This window comes from Meriones unguiculatus, chromosome 10 (genome assembly GCF_030254825.1).
Source record: "Meriones unguiculatus strain TT.TT164.6M chromosome 10, Bangor_MerUng_6.1, whole genome shotgun sequence".
In the NCBI taxonomy this organism is placed as follows: Eukaryota; Metazoa; Chordata; class Mammalia; order Rodentia; family Muridae; genus Meriones; species Meriones unguiculatus.
Window position 1 is genome coordinate 75,401,791 of NC_083358.1, and position 12,294 is coordinate 75,414,084.

At 44.0% G+C, this 12,294-nt stretch overlaps 1 long non-coding RNA gene across 1 annotated transcript in view; it reads left to right on the forward strand.

The window, feature by feature from the left end:
- The window catches only part of LOC132656898 (uncharacterized), a 24,153-nt gene continuing 11,859 nt past the window's right edge, over window positions 1-12,294 (forward strand). The window contains exon 1 of the long non-coding RNA XR_009594690.1: window positions 1-179. This is a non-coding gene — a long non-coding RNA (uncharacterized LOC132656898). The remainder of the gene's footprint in view (window positions 180-12,294) is intronic.

A 12,294-nucleotide genomic window follows, 5' to 3' on the forward strand; every position in this document is an offset into this window, starting at 1 on the left:
GCTACTGGTGAAAGTGCAGCAAAGTTGTTGCAGAAGATCATGGCATTTTTGAAATGGGAGTACGATGGGATGACCACCAAGGACAGCAACAGGTGTGGCGTGGAGACAGTCTGTATGTGCAGCAGAGGGAGGAACCAGAGAAGTGACCCAAGCCCTTTGGAGGAACCTGAGAGAAGAGGGTGAGTAGACCTCAGACATTAGATGGTGAAAAACTTACAGTTTGGAGTTTGGTTTTGATTTGATTTGATTGTGACTATGCTCTGGTTCTTCCCGCTTCAAGTAAGAAAGTATTTAGCTTATTTTTTTTATTTTATACAAACCCATAGTTGAGAGACATCGTATTTTAAAAGACTTTGGATTTTATTTATTTATTTATTTATTTAGGTTCGGTTTTTTGAGACAGGGTTTTTCTGTGTAGCCCTGGCTGTCTTGGAACTCGCTCTGCTTTCAAACTCAGATCTGCCTGCCTCTGGCCTCCCAAATGCTAGGATTAAAGGCATGTGCCATTACATCCAGCTTGGATTTTATTTATTATTTATTTATTTAGAAAATCTTTAAAAATGTATATTTTTATGTAAATGGGTGTTTTGTTTGAATGTACATGTGCATACCAGAAGAGGGCATTGGATCCCATGGTACTACAGTTACAGATGGTTGGGAGCCACTCGGTGGATGTAGGGACTTGAACTCAGGGCAAGCAGCCAAATGCCCTTAACCACTGAGCTGTCTCTCCAGCCCAGAGACTTTGGATTTTAAGTGAGACTGGATGTTTTAAAGAGACTGAATTCTTAATGACTGTGGCACTTTTGAAACCTTGAATGCTTGTAATGTCATGTCGCTATGAATGTGTGAAGATGGTTCCATATGAATGGGCTGTAAGCAAGCATGTAGGGCATTTCCTTAATTAGTGATCAGTGGGGGAGGGCCCAGGATATTGTAGGTGGTGATATCCCTGGGCTGGTGGTCCTGGGTTTTATATCAGAGAGCAGACTGAGCAAACCATAGGGAGCAAACTAGTAAACGGCATCCATCTGTGCCAATCCATCAGCACCAAGGTTTCTGTCCTGTTTGAGTTCCTGTCCTGACTTTCTTCAGTGATGAGCAGTGATATGGAAGCATAAATAAGCCGAAGAAACCCTTTCCTCCCCAACTTGCTCATGGTCACAGTGTCTCATCCCTAGCTAGGATAGTAGGGGTTATTTTTAATATCAATCGAACCCAAAGGACTGGAGGTCCCAAGGTCCCTGCTCCCTGCCTTGTCAAAGGAAAACCAGGAGACAGGAATTGGTAAAGAGAAAGGGGTTTATTTTCAGTTTTCACCAAAACTGGGGATGAAAAGCTCCCAAGTTCTCTGGAGCACCATAACAACTGCAGAAAACTCAGCATCAAGCCCGGGAAATGTGCTTGTGAGGACTTGGCGAGAGAGGTACTCAGCCATGGTGGGTTGGGGTGGGGCGGGGGGGGGAGGAGGGAGGGGGGGAGGGGACTGTGCTGCCAGTGCCAATGCCTCAGCTGTCAATCACAGCTCGAGAGTTCTGTTTCAGGGCCAAAAGAACTCCAGACGTTTCTAGTAGGAGGGAGATCTTGGAAATGAGGCCCCAGGGGTTGGAATAAATCCACTTTAGTACATCCTCCTGTGGGAAGATGGTCTTTTATTGAGCAACTACTGAAGTATTTCTGAGGTGATGCCAAGCATTCTCCGTCCCCCAGACCTCTGTATCACATTACTTATATTGTTTTCAGGCAATCTTTAGGTTAATGCTTCTTTCATTTACTCATTTATTTGTTTGTTCATCCACTCAACAAACACCTATTAAACATTTATGACGGGCCAGTTGATCTATGTAGGTTTTTGGCTGTCTGAGGGAGCGTTCCCTGCTATTATAGCTTTGGATCTCTGGTCAGCTGTTTTCACTCAGCATGACAAGCAATTTATGTTGATGGTGGAGAACTAGGGAGGAAGGAGAAGCAGGAAGAGGTGAGCCTTGGCCCCTTGTCAATATTCCGATACAATTCTGCCCTTGGTGGTAAACAAGCTCTGAGGGACTGTTCAGATCCCATCACTGGCCCTCCGTGTGGTTGGACAAAGTGTGGTGTACTGTACTGGGTCTTAGAACTTACAACTGTTTCATGTATGACTCTTATTTTGGATAGTGCTACAGTTTGTATCTCCCCAATGATCACACATTAAAGGCTCATTTTACCAGCTCATGTACTGGTGGGAAGATGTAGAAATTTTACCTGGGGTCATTGTGAAAGATGCGTGTCTTTGAAGGCAGCTTTGGGAATAAGGTCCCTTCATTACTTTTTCCTTTTGCTTCCTAGCCACTACATGCCCGTGGGCAACAGGTGGAACTCCCCAAATCGGGGGCTCCTCTTTTGAGTCTGAGTCATCACTCTTGTGTTGTCACGGTGACCTGAAGTGTGCAATTTAAGGAATATCTAATTTCTACTGCTAGCCTCCTCCCTCTGTGGGGAGACTCGCTTCGTCTTCAGAACTCGTTTGCCCTTGCCACTCTACTTATGACCTGATCTTAGTGTGTGGACCCTTCTTTTTGGATTGTGCCATTGTTAACCACAGCTGAACGCTGGCTAACTGGAGACTTGATCCTCTGTGATTTTGTGTGGGTGATAGTTTATCTTCATTATTAATGTGTCGGGATTGGCATCCCCTAGGAGATACAGCTGAGAGTTTCCAGAGAAGATTCATCCAGGAGGGAAGACCCACTCAAAGCATTCATTTTGTGCCTCTCTGTGTCTCTGTATATCGAATAACATGGTTGTGTATCAGTGTTTATGGTTTTTATTTTGTTTTGTTTTGGTTTTGGTTTTTGGTTTCCTCTCAGAGGAAGAGAGCATGCAGCTACTCTAGCCATTCCAAAGGTGGTCTTCCCTCTTGCTTTTTGTATGCTTTTGTTTTCATTAAGATGGGGTCTTTAGATGTAGCTCTGGCTGGCCTGCTACTCCATGCACATCCCAGGCTGACCTTTAACTCCCAACAATCCTCCTGCCTCAGTCAGCCTCCTGAGTGCTGGAATGACAGGTGTGCACCAACGCACCCACTTATCCTTTGTTTTTAAAGAGGACGAGTCTAGTGTGCACCCTGTTGATTATAAAACAGGCACTAGCGCACCTGCGTATGAGGCTGCTGAAAGACCTGGGGAGACCTGTGACAGAGCGGCATTTGGTAAGGATGGACGCTGGGGGGGGGCCTACACAGAGTGGGGTGAATGTGCCCAGGGTGGAGAAGCCTTTGCTGTAGGACTGGCAAGCAAATACTGACTTACCTCTGGGAGAGGAGGAGGCTTGCCTTTTACTCCCTCATCTATACTGTAGTTTGAGGAGGTGACAGAGACTTCAGGGCAGTCATCGTGAACCCCCGGAGGCAGAGTGAAGCCTCGTAGCTCTTTTCTCCTGGGCTTCGCATTTCGTCCTTCTGCCGTTCCTTTGCTAAACAGGCTCCTTGGGCACAGCACAGGTTGCTGCTTCTTCAGAGCTCCCAAGCACTAAATTTCCCATTATACAAAGAGATTCAAGCTCCTCAAACTACTCCATGTTCCTTTTCAAGTTTTTCGACAGAAGATCTTAAGAGCCTCAGGCCAGGCATCTCTTGCAGCCATTGGTAGGTCTCTCTAAGGTCTAACCAGCTCCAGGGTGTTGTTTCATTTCCTTCAGATGGTGGGACCCGTGGGCTATAAAATGTTCATGTGACAGCCTGTGTTATGCGTTATGTGCTCTCTTTCCTCCAACATGCCATTTTCATTTTATGTGTATGGGTGTTTTGCCTGCATGTGTGTCTGTGCACATGACTTATGCCTGGCACCACAGAGTCCAGAAGAGGTTGTAAGGTCCCCTGGGACTAGAGTTATAGAGAGGTGTGAGCTGTCAAGTGGCTGCTGGGAATCAAATCTGGGTCCTCTGCAAGAACAAGTGCTCTTGACCACTGAGCCATCTCTCCAATTCCAACGTCTCACTTTTGTGGTGATAAATTAATGCCCATCAATTGGGGAATCATTACTTGTCCATTCTGAAAGGTACCTTTCAGCCATAGATAAATTTCTCAGACTGGATGGCCTTCTATTGTAACATTCATGACCTAGCTATAAGGCATGGTGTACAAGCCTGTGTATGCATGAACACATGTCTATTCACATTTTTGTTTTGTTTTGTTTTTTGAGACAGGGTTTCTCTGTGTAGCTCTGGCTGCCCCGAAACTCACTCTGTAGACCAGGCTGGTCCTAAACTCAGAGAGTCACCTGCTTCTGCCTCCTGAGTGCAGGCGTGTGCCACCACTGCATCTACTCACATTTTAAATCCGTACTGTGGACCTATACAAGTTTAGATACTGTAGATATTTCCATGGTTTACTAATTGGAGTAAGGAACATCACAACCTAAATGTGGATAATATAATGCGTATCATTTGAGTACAAAAAACCAATAACCCTGAAGTACTTAGAAAGATGCCCAGGAGAGTTCACAAATACTCAAAGATATCTTTGCTTTTCTCTTTTAGTTTTAGCCAACTTGGTCCCCAATGTTAGCTTTGACAAAGGCTTTCTTATGGCCTTTTTATAAAGGGATCTCCTATTGAGGATGAATTCTTTCTTTTTTTCAAAGCTTTTTTCTTCATTTATTACCATCTGGCAGGGCACACTGAAGCCACAGGCTACAGGTTCACTTTCTTTAGACTCAAGGACAAGGAAGGCGAGAAAGCCCTTTGCCGGTGTGTGACTCTGGTAGCAGGCTGGTTAGGAGATAAGCACTGAAAAAACTTCACTTTGCCCTACACCTACAGTGATGAAACCAACAGATGGCAGGACATAACCCCTCTGATGGTCAATATTGCTTTTGTACAGGACAGAGTGTGAGTACACAAACAACTGTCCTAGGCGTTGTCTGTCTCCTCTGGCTCCGGCTATTGGAGAGGAGGAAAGAAATCAGCATTTTCTGATCATCTATCACAGGCAAACACTGAATCATGTGCTGTTTGCCAAGTTGTGTAGGAGACAAATCCGTGTCTATAACGCAGGCATCAGCTCCAGTTCCACGTGGGAAAGTTGAAGCTTGGCTCAGGGAGAGACTGACTAACGTAACAAGTACATACAAACCTTAGATAAGGGGTTAGGGAGATAGTTCAGTGGATGAAGCGCTCACTGGGCAAACTCAGTGACTTCAGATCAACAGAACCAGTGTAAGAGCCAGGTAGGCCTGGTGGCAGCCAGGTAGGCATGGTGGCAGCCTGTATTTCCAGCATTCAGGAGGCAGAAACAGAATTCCTGGAACAAGGTAGCCAGCTAGACTGGCTGGTGGGCCAGTTCTAGTTCAACTGAGAGGTCTTGTCTCAATAAATTTGGTGGGGAGTGATTGACAAAGACACCCAATGTGAACTTGGGGCCTCCACATGTCTGCACAAACACACATGTAAACACTCATGTGCACATACATGAAAATAAATATGCACACACATGAAAACAAATCCTTGAAATCATATAAAATGTCAATCTACATCCTAATAAATAATTCCTAGCAGACAGCCACCTAACTACAACCAGACAAAGAAATTAAGCAAAGGCTCTTTATCTCCTTTGTAGTCCTCCAAATTATGATTTCTTACCTCCCCTTAGAGGTGACCACCCCTTTGCCTTGTAGCTGCCAATTCCTTACTGCATTAAAATTTATGAACCCCTGTGAGAAGCCAAGGAAGCTCTGAGCAGATGTGTAAGGAGCAGATGAAATCCTGAGTGAATGTGTATGGTTGATATGGGTACGGCCATGTCAAGGACCAATGCCTTGGACTCATGGGGACAGCAAAGCATTTCCTCTGGTCTAAGTATGAGTGTTTATGAAGGACAATTGACCAGTGTATGCAGAAACGAGTAAACTGCAGTGTCTTCCACACAGATAACTGCAATCCAAACCCACATAAGAGCCAGGTAGGCATGGTGGCAGCCCATTCCAGGAGGCAGAGATGGAGTCCCTACCAAGAATAGCTAACTCCCTCTCCTTGTGTGGTACTTAAACACACCGAGGTTCCAGGCTGTTGTTGGACAGTAGGTAATCGCAGACCAGCTTTTCTGTGTCCGTGTGTCTGTTTTGTCTTCATTCCTTTGCTACACAAGTCAGGTTTTCAGGCCTAAGCCATGCTGGATGCAGTGAACCCCTAAATATAAATAGATTAGTTTTGTCACCCTTATATAAATAGGCTCATACTGTATATGAACACACACTCATGCATGCACATTTTCTGTTTTTCTGAAAGCAGTTTTATACATTCAAAGCAAAAACCCCAATGATAGGCATGTTGACAAGGTGACTGTAAAATGTTTACGAAGATGCAAAGGGCAGAGAATTGGTTAGGTGATGTAGAAAATTACAAGAATTACCAAGAATGTGTGGCATTGCCTTAGGGCTGTGCAAAGAGCCCAGTGCAACAGGGTAGGGTCCAAAGCAGACCTACTAATATTCATGTTTGACATGACACTGCAGAACACCAGAGAGAAGAGGACTTGTCATAAATGTTGCTTGGACAACTCACATGGGAAAAAAAAAACCCAATGTGCAAAAGTCAGTTTTAGATGTTATACATATCTGAATGTGAAATGCTGTAAGATTTTTAGAAAATACACTGGAAAGGCTGTGGGTGTAGCTCCATGGCAGCACGCTTGCTTACAGAGTTTGATCTCAGACACCAGCTTTCACAGATAGACTTGTATGTATGTGTTCATGTGTCTAGGTGCTGTGTCCTTGCAGGGCTTGGGTACCAAAACCCTGTGCCATCCCCCCCACACCCTCAAAAAGCTGGAATCAGTGGTCTGATGGAGAAGCCACAGCACCCTGGAAAGCTCAGAGTGTTTATTGAATGAGGAGATGGCGTTATAGCATACAACTGAACAAGGAGGCAGGGTTAGCTGCTCTCTGTGGGAGCAGACTTTCTAGGGAGCAGTGTTCAGGCCTTAAACATCTGGGAGAAGAAAACTTCAGTGGACATTTTCTGCACACACTATCAACGTTTGCACATAGACCAGAGGAAGGCCTTGCTGTTTCCCGTGGATCTATGGCACTGGGGGTCCTTGACATGGCTATGCCCCTGTCAAACAATACACATTCATTCAGGATTCCAATGGCTCCCTACATCTAGGTATGTGTGTACAGGTGGTCCTCTCTACCTACAGGTTTCACACCCATGGATTCAACTGATCATAGATGGAACACAATTTAGAAAAGACTGGGTCTGCGCTGAGCATGTTTAAACTTTGCTCCTGACAGATTTCCTAAACAATGCAATGTAACAACTAGCTACTTAGTTATATGTAAGTATAGTTTTACATTATATTAGGAGTCACAAATAATCTTGAGATGGTTTTCAGTAAGCAATAGGACATATGTAGGTTACATATAAGTACAAAGGGCAGGTGTGATGGTGCATGCCTTTAATCCTAGCACTCTGGAGTCTGCAGAGGCAGGCGGATCTTTCAGTTTGAGGCCAGCCTGCTCTACAGAGAGGGTTTCAGGATTGCCAAGAATACACAGAGAAATCTTGTGTCAAAAAACCAAAACAATCAACAACAACAACAATACAAGGGGCATACCTATCTTCAGATATTGGAAGACCCTCCTTTTGATACTGAATGTCATGTCACAATCTGAGATTAAATACAAGAGAAAAAACATACGGTTAAATCTAGATTTGTTTGATTCCAAAGTCTGCTGTTTTGACTCCAACATGCTTTAATAGAAGATATCTCTGACCTGTGACATTCTTTGCGGCTTCATTAACGGTTGTGGAGAAAACAGAAACTTAATTTAAAACAAGTCTGTTTCTTAAAAATGAGTACCCTTGGCATTATGACCACAAAGTCTTATTTTCTGACTCTGAAATCACAAGGAGACACATGCAGTTCGATTGTTCAAGCTGAACGCACATGCTCAGGCCTTTGTTAGCACTCTGGAGCTTGCCACTGTTGGAGGCAGGGCTCTGGGACCCTGCGTGTGACCTGTCCCTTGACTATTTCACATCTGATTATGTCTTAAAACGCAGGTGCAACTGAGACAAGGAAAGAGTTCACAGAAGGTTAAGGCAAAGTAGTTAGTGTGTTACAGATCACGAAAACGGTGTGACCTTCAAAGGGGAACCTATGACCTTGGGAATGCCACTTTGCTTCCCTGGATCTCTACTTGTTTCCTCTGTCTCCTACGGTTAGGACTAAAAAAAAAAAAATTGGTCAACTACTGCTTCAGTTTGAACCTTTCTGAGCCCAGTTTTCCTCCTTTTCACATTCTGTGGCATTAGTAGAGCCCAACTGCATCTCTGGTTGGGCATTTTGCAGAACTGCTGCGGTGTTTCTAAGACTCTTCCCTCTCCAGTTGACTTGGCCTGTATGGATCCTGGAAAACAGGCACTGCCCAGGGGGTCAGGGAGGTGGCAGAGTGGCCCAGGGGGCCCAGTTTGAGCCACTCTGTCTCTTTCAACCTCCATACAAGGGAGAAATTGCTGAAGCCCTACAGAAGGGAGGCACACGACCAGAGAAGAATAGACCCGTTTCCCTCCCTGGCTGTGTGCATACTTTACCTGCCAGCGATAGACGGCTCATTTGCTTTACTGATGAACTTCACCTTCGGTGATAGAAACAGGCAGAGAATGAATAAATGATCTGAGTTCCACCCTTTTCCCCACTTTCATGCCCTAGCGTGCCTTAGGTTGTTGTGGTATGTGGTCAAGGTCACTTCTCTCTGGGGCTGCTTACACACCTTAGCTGTGTCCAGAGAATAAGCAGGGCTTTGAAGCTGCATGTAGATTGAGGAATCTAGATGGCTCCAACTTCTCAGGGCTCTGGGGTCACTTCCAGCTTCTCCCGCTACTGCCAAAGGATTTTTTTTTTTTTCAGCAGAACAAACTGGCCTTTGACATCAGAAAGTCAAACACTGCAATATCTCAGAATTATCCCAAGATCCCCTGGGAGACAGAGAATCTATCTTGACATGACTGGACAAACACCCATTTTACAAGCCTCATCTGATAGTAATTGTTAAGACTAAAAACGCCATGCTTTCAGAACACTTTCTATTTTTACAACTGTCTTCCCATCTTCTCAAGCCATCAGATGCAGTAGGGCTTTTGTGTATGAAGACCTTTATCTGAGGGCTCATGAAGAGAGCTGCAGGTGTCTGGCTAGGTTACAGCGAGGCTGTCAGTTCTCTAGATTCCCACGGCAGAGAGCTTTCACGCACACCCTGCTCTCTCTTTATGGGTCAGCCCCTTAGATGTTTTTCCTGCTGACCCCTCATAGAGGAGGGGAGTGAGACTTCTCAGAAAGTCAGGATGAAAACCAGGACGAGGCTGCAGAAAGAAAGGACTTGCTCCGAGGACCATCCACACCCTAATGGGTATGCAAATACATAAAATATTTAATATGTAAATGATGTCACAATAATCATCGCTTACTAATAATTATTCAGAATAGTATCTAAGAGTTTTCACAAGTGAATTTTCACATTGTAAATTTCTCACACTTTTCCTTTCTGGCTTCTAATTATCTGCAATTATGATCACATTTGGGAAGAGTTTTCAGATGGGATATAGCTTCCTATCAGAGCACTTGCCTGTCACACAAGACCCAAAGTTCAATCTCTAACACTGAAAACACATAAACACGTCTGTTTGTTTTTTTCTTTGTCTGTTTCTTTTTCTCTTTTCTTTCTTTCGTTTCCCTCAAACATTTAATTTTTATGTAAGGGAATTTCATCTGGTATAAGGCGTGGCCTGAATATCTTCTTTTATTTTTCTCCAGGAGACTTTGAAGTTCTCTCAACACCATGAAGAAACAATATAACAATTCTGAGCAGTTTGAAAGCTAGATGAGCAAGCCCTATTTGTAATCTTTTTTGCATATATTTATATTTATTTACTTAATTATCTTGCAGTTTGCTCTTTTAAAAGAGAGAAGAGGGCATCAGATCCCCAGGAAATGGAGTTACAGATGGTTGTGAGCTGCCATGTGGGTGCTGGGAATGAATCCCAGGTCCTCTACAAGAGCAGCCCGTGCTCTTAACTGCTGAATCATCTTTCTAGCTCCCATCTCTCCAGCCCCCCCTTTGTTCCTTTTCATTAAGAATTTCATACACGCATACAATGTGCTTTGATCAGATCCACCCCTCACTCCCTCCTCTCTAATACCTCCTCCATGCCCCCCCCACCTTCCATCCTAAATTCATGTGTTTCATTTTTGAACCCACTGAGTTCACTTCATGATGCCTGCATGTGTACAGGGCCATGTCCTGGCCACAGGTAGACTCTTACAGGCCACACCTCTGTAGAGAACTGACTCTCCGTCCCCCAGAAACCATCCTGTGCCCAGAGTGTCTCAGCTAGGGGTGGGGCCTCATCCATGCTGGGATTTTGGATGCTCGATTTTAATTGTCCCAATGAGAGTCAAAGTCAGGTTTATATGTGCAGCGTATTAAATATTTGGGAAGCAGCTTTCTAACATTCTTGGTATATTTAGAGTTATGAAATTATGCTTCTGATGAGGAAATGCAGAGGGGAACTAAGAATAAATTAGCAAATAATTTAAATCTTCAGGACTTTTGTAGAGACTTTCTTAGGTCATTGTGCAGGTGGCTTAGTCCATGGCTGTTGTTTTGCAGGTGATGGAATCTCACTGGCTTAGTGCTGTGAGGGGGTGTTGGGTACAGAAATGGACAGACTGCCTCCACACTTTCTTTCTTTAAAGATGCCTCCCTTTGACTACTAACAGAATTATGAAGTGAGATTGGGAATTTTGAATTCTACAACTGATCCAACCACTTTTCGCTTACTTATATCAAACAATTTTAAGTCAATTTATGAACCAAGGAAGATACTGAAAGTGGCTGTAGCTTTATCAGTACCCCCAAAGCCAATCTTCAAACACATAAAAGCTAAAGTAAAAAAGAGGCTATATTTGCCGAAGACCAAGACCTGAGTCTCACAATCTGATGAGCAGAGTCCTGTCCTGTCAGCCTTCCACATAAAAGATCACTTCCCTAATATCTCTATTTGATACTGATAACCTTAAGATTGCTACCAGATTTTCCTAACTTATGCCAAAGTTCAGCAAAGAAAAGCAGATACCTGGATGAGGTTAAAATTGTTACTTCAAGAATGTTCCAAGAAACATTAAGAAAATAATATTATAATGTGCTTCTTATTCATTTCTTCACTCACATTCACACAGTGACAGCCAAGTGGGCACCTATTAGGAATTCCTGCTGTGTAAACATGAAGAATCCATTTGCTACTGGCTTAGCAAATACGACACTCATTGGCTCATGTAACTGCAAAGTCCAGACAAAGGGCAGGTTTTAGGATTGAATTTTTTTCAGCAATGCGCTTTTCTTTGTAGAAGCATTGTCTTAGTCTTCTTGTTCTCTGTCTGTGGAAGTGACAGATACCTCTCCCAGTCCCCCAATCATGGGAGCTCTTATTGTGCCTCGCTCTCTTGGCTTGGACCAGGTGAGGTCAGTGGCCTGTGCACTATGTTGCAAGGAATGGAAAGTGCTGAGCGAGGAAAGGGAGGGAGGGAGGGAAAGGGCTGGAAGGTCTTGATGGTGAGGTCTAACACTTTCAGGAAGTGGAAGGAGGAAGGCGTACTGGGTCAGCAGACAGCAAACAGCCCTGGAGAATGTGGCTTCTTCTGTAGGAGAGATAAAAACGTGACTCAGAGCACCTCCTGTTCCTAAAGCCTCAAACAGAAAGTTTGAGATTCCCCGAGTGCCCGGACAACAGTGCATGCCCTCCAGCATTACCTAACTTCGATGCTGTAATCAAAGCTTCATGAAAGAGAGCATTGTTGTGCTCTAAAGAACTCCATGGCCACTGCAACCTTGGAATGACAGCACTTATGTAATGGGGGGGGGAAGGAACACAATAAATGTACCAAAGCATTGGTTAAAGCAGAGAAAACCCCCAAAGCATCCGGAATGCTAATTCCTTTTACCAGAGAGTATTTGTTAACTTCATTCCTGACAAGCTTCTCATGCTGCATGTAGAAAAACCAAAAGAAATATATTCTCCCTTCCTAGGGTTCTCTTATTTCAAGCGAGTTATTTGTGTTTTATTTTTTTGAGGGGGAGGGGCATTCATTTGACTTGTCTGTTAGTTGGACGTTATCATTGTGGTAGGCTGGATAATGCTTCCCCAGAGACATCATTGTTTGGAACCCCCAAACTGTGAATATTACATTATAAGGCAAAGGTATTTGCAGATGTGACTCAATTAAGGGTCTTGAGATTATCTTGGATTAAACACCTAGGG